At 33.2% G+C, this 4,905-nt stretch overlaps 1 protein-coding gene across 3 annotated transcripts in view; it reads right to left on the bottom strand.

The window, feature by feature from the left end:
* Mdga2 (MAM domain containing glycosylphosphatidylinositol anchor 2) overlaps positions 1 to 4,905 on the bottom strand; it is an 899,633-nt gene that overhangs the window by 495,745 nt on the left and 398,983 nt on the right. The gene's annotated exons all lie outside the window — the stretch shown is intronic.

Below are 4,905 nucleotides of genomic sequence, written 5' to 3'. Positions count from 1 at the left end.
CATTTCAAGTAGGAAGTTAGAGGAGTAGCTATCAATTGTTTGTATATATGTGTGTATATATATATATATATATATATATATATATATGAAGGCAGATGGAAGTAGCCATAGTAGCCGTACATGTGGGATTTTGAAAAGTAAAATTTGGAATGTCTGCCCTAAACTAGTATCACACTACATCCAAATATTCACTTTTTAAAAAGAACTGAGCTGGAAATACTTTCACGTGATGCGGAAGACAGATCCACTCTAAACAGAGATACTGTGTATGAAAAACATAGGTATATGAAGGCAGATGGAAGTAGCCATAGTAGCCGTACATGTGGGATTTTGAAAAGTAAAATTTGGAATGTCTGCCCTAAACTAGTATCACACTACATCCAAATATTCACTTTTTAAAAAGAACTGAGCTGGAAATACTTTCACGTGATGCGGAAGACAGATCCACTCTAAACAGAGATACTGTGTATGAAAAACATAGGTTATGGGGCTGGAGAGATGGTTCAGTGGTTAAGAGCATTGTGTTCTTGCAGAAGACCTGGGTTTAGTTCCCAGCACCCACATGGAAGTTAACAACTGTCTGTAACTCCAATTCCAGGGAACTTGATGCCTTCTTCTGGCCCTAGCAGGCATTGCACACATGAGTGCATTTATATACATACAGACAAAACACTCATATATGAACAGTAATAATAAAATACTTTTTATATCTGATAATTTCTGGTAGGATAATAGAACCTAATTCTCCTCCACATTAATTAGATATAAGTGCAAAAATCTAGTAAGTCTATTTTTCACATGCATGAATTAGCATTTTCTTTTTACAAAATATAGTCAAGTGAATGTAAAACCAGTACAAAAATAATATGACAAAGAATAAAAACATTCACAAAGACTAATGCACAGATAGTACCAATAGTTTCAAACTAAGAGCTGGCTACCAAGGTTTAAACCTGCAGAGGTTAACAAGTATAAAAACATCAATAACTGAATTAACCTTGCCAGTCAAGAATATTTTTATATAGCCATTGAAAGATTCAGTATGATTTTGAATTTGAAAAAGTCTTATTTTTCATGTAAAAAAATTGCTAGGGTTAAGATAAACTAGTAATCAGCTTTAATGATCCATGCAGTAGTGTTTTGAATATTCACAACTACTTTTAAAAAGTGGTTCTTGAACACATTTTATGATAAATTACTATCCAAAATGATGTTTATCCAAATAACAAGTAATACAATATAACATTTATCACAATTATTTGGATGGAGAAGACAAAAATAACTTTTAATTCTTAAGAAAGAGAAAAATGGTTGAGTTCAACCCCAAGACATATTGAACAAACAATGTTTATAAAAGAATATCTTGACCTTTAAAATGTCAAGTCATACCAGAAGTTTGTAGACTCTAAAACAGTATAGCATTGATATGGAAGGGATGATAGAATAATTCAATTTTCTTATTGATGAAGCTCACATTTTAAATCCAATCATCTTGCTCGCATAAGGTCAAAAGGGAGAAAGAAGAATAAGTATGTAAAACAGACTAAGTTTTCATACTGTAAGCAAAATAATTTCCTGATGATTATATTGTAAAACATATAGTTGTAGCTTGTTACTTAAAAATCCACTCTAAGGTACCATATATGAAATAAAGAAGGCCTTGCTCAGGAATATGTAAAATTCAGGGGCTAGAGAGATGGCTTAGCAGTTAGGAGCAATGACTGTTCTTGCAGAGGGTCCTGGTTCAGTTCCCAGCACCAACCTGGTGGCTAACAACTGTCTGTAACTCCAGTTACAAGGGATTCAGTGCCCTCTTCTGGCTCTAGTGGTCATTACATGACAAAGATGCACTTATGTACATGCAGGCAATACACTCATACGCATAACAGAAAAATAATAAATAGAATATTTTTCAGAATATATAAAATTCAGAAGCTTGAACTGAAAAGATAAAAATGATTTGTCTCTTAAAAACCAAATCTCAAACAAAAGTAACTCCATGGGAGGAAAATTTGTAACATATTTATCAGCAATGGAATGTATTTATGGAGAATAGGAGAATTCCCAAAAGTTTATAAGAAGAATCACACCAAACTAAGACGAATATAGTAGAATATATAAACAGTCTATAAACAAAGATGTAGAAGTTATTAACTATGTGGAAAATGTTCAGGCTGATTTGGGATTAAACTATGAAACTGCTTTCATTTTGATCAAACTTTATAAGAACCGTATGCATTCAAATATATATATATATGTACATCGTATGTATATACATGTACATTTATAATATAAATATCACTCAAACTATTCCGTGTTTCAGGTATAATGGTTATAAATTCTATTACTGGAAAAACCCTGAGAGACAGAAAGCCGAGAGTTTGGGGATTTCCCCATGGTCACTCTGTCAGTTCTGGTGGAAGCAAGTGTTCTGAAGGCAATCTGGTTCCAGAGCGGTTTTTAGCCACCTGAATGCACTAACCTTTTCTTCACTTTATTTCTCTTGTATGCATCAATGCTCTTAAACTACTTTCTACAAACTCCAAATAATATGCATTTTTAAAAGGCCTGGAAAAAATGTTTCCTAGAATACTTCAGGAAATGGGCAACTTTTAAGATACAAATAGCTACTGGAAGAGGCAGCAGATTAAGAACCATGGTGATGAGCCACTGATAACCCTCTTTTCTTCTGCATCTCCAGCATCAACAGACTGAATACATAAAAAAGTCACTCAAGCTTCCTGCTATCAGCCTGGGAAAATCATCCTCGGAAACAGCTGCCAGCCGCATGCCCTTTAGACTTTGGCCTGAATGCCAAGTCCCCGCAGTTTTGTCAACCTTCTCTGGACAGTCGGCTGGCAAAGAAGAGGCCCAGTCAACCATTTCAAAGAGGCAGTATCAACTCAAACTGACTAACCTGCACACACAAGAGTCACTCTAGGAATGAAATAAAAGATGATGATAATGAAACAATACATTTTTCCAGCTATATTGGAAGGCATTCAGAAAAATGGAACTGCTTGGGGAGAAAAGAAATGATCTACTAATCCCCTGTGTCCGAACTCATTTCAGATTCACTAAAACTCAAAGATAGTAGTACTCCCTATTGTAAAGTTCAAAGGTCATCGCATGGCCACCATAAGGCATTTTTAATGTTAAAGGGAAGTAAGCACTGGAACAGAGGGGGCAGAAAAACTCCTGGGATGAGCGAGAGACAAAAGAAGTTGCATTCTAAAGGCAAGTCTAGAATTCAGAACATGGAGGCACAATGAATCCAGTGTGAGAAAAGGGCTGCTTCCGTAGTTCTCTCATGCCAGAAACTGTCTCTCATCAAGTACTTCTCCATGTCCCTTCCTTATATGACACTATTTGGGTTTCAAATTTTGATTTTAAACATTTTATTAGGTCTCCTAACTTAAAAAGCAAATAAAATTACAATAACTTTGAAATTACTTTGAGCTATGATTCAAGTTAATTCTATATTGTTTCTTAATTTTAATAAAATTATTTCCATGGACTCAGGATTTTTTTGTATGAATTTTTAAAGATCAGTTTCTTATATCAAATTTGACAATGGTCACTTTTCTCTTTTTCTGTTTTGTTTTGGCATCTTTTTTGTGCCAAGCTTAAATATGTTGCATTAAATTTTATGACATTTAATTGTATTAAGACAACATTATTCTTGAATTCATATCCAGTTAATAATAAATATGATAAATCACTATTTTAGATATTGTAAATTTTGTTTTTAAAATCTTTAGGAATGTATTCAGATTATTTTACATTTTTAGACTTTGCCAATAAGGTTACTTTTATAAAACATACTTCATAATTTCAATTGTATCAATGATGTATCTATCACTCTATCCATCTACCATCTACTTCTCTGTCTCTCTATATATATCATCTATTTTATCTATCAACCATTTACCTTTCCAATACTTCTTCCCACTGTGTCTCACTTTGATTAGTTCTTCAGGATAGCGAAAAGATATCCTTAAGTATTAAGGGTTAAGGGTAGTAGCATCAGAACACAAGGTGAAAATGGTAAATAATCCATAAACTACCCAAATATTTATTCTGTTTTCTTGATTGTGTTAGCTAGCTCTTTCCCCTTCCCTTAGTAACACAGCCCTTCCTAAATATGTAATTGTATCTATTAAATACCAGTGTGAATTCTGAAGTTGTCAGATTAAATATATGAAAATAAGAATTGCCAATTAATAAATAAAAATATCCTCTTCTGTATCCAATGAAATTTTTGCATACCATGTGCAACCTGCATAGATTCCCTTATGTACAACTCTTTCTTTTGATCTTGCAAGCTTTTTTTAAAAACATATTATTTGTAATTTTAGTGTCTTTTAAATTTTATTTCCCCTTGCTAATAGCTTAAGAAATTTGTAGCTGGCGACTCTGAAAGTCTGAATTCATATAACACCTGAAAAATTTATTTTTCAAGTTTTTATGACTACAATGGCCGAGGAAAAGGAAGGTTCATGTGACATCATGCATCACGTTCTTCAAAACAAATCCCTCCAGGGCTACAATTATGTCATTATGAAGTCAGGTTTTCCACATTCTAAAATAAATTTATCACCATATGAGTTATCTTACTGAGGTATTTTTGTACTTGTCTTTTTAACAGCTTCTTTGGAAGTATATTCTAAATGTCTCACAACATAAAACCCAAAATTTCTTGTTTCATTTTATGCACATGAATACTTGTTTAAAATTTAGAAATTATTATCCTTGTCCTTCACTGTATATATTTACACTGAAGTGGCAAACATCTCTCTCTCTCTCTCTCTCTCTCTCTCACACACACACACACACACACACACTCACACTTACACATACACATACACACTCAAGCTTAATTTTGTAATATACATTTTTTCTAAC

The sequence above is a fragment of the Nannospalax galili genome, unplaced genomic scaffold (assembly GCF_000622305.1).
Source record: "Nannospalax galili isolate Female #2095 unplaced genomic scaffold, S.galili_v1.0 scaffold253, whole genome shotgun sequence".
In the NCBI taxonomy this organism is placed as follows: Eukaryota; Metazoa; Chordata; class Mammalia; order Rodentia; family Spalacidae; genus Nannospalax; species Nannospalax galili.
This window is presented reverse-complemented; position numbering and strand designations above follow the sequence as displayed.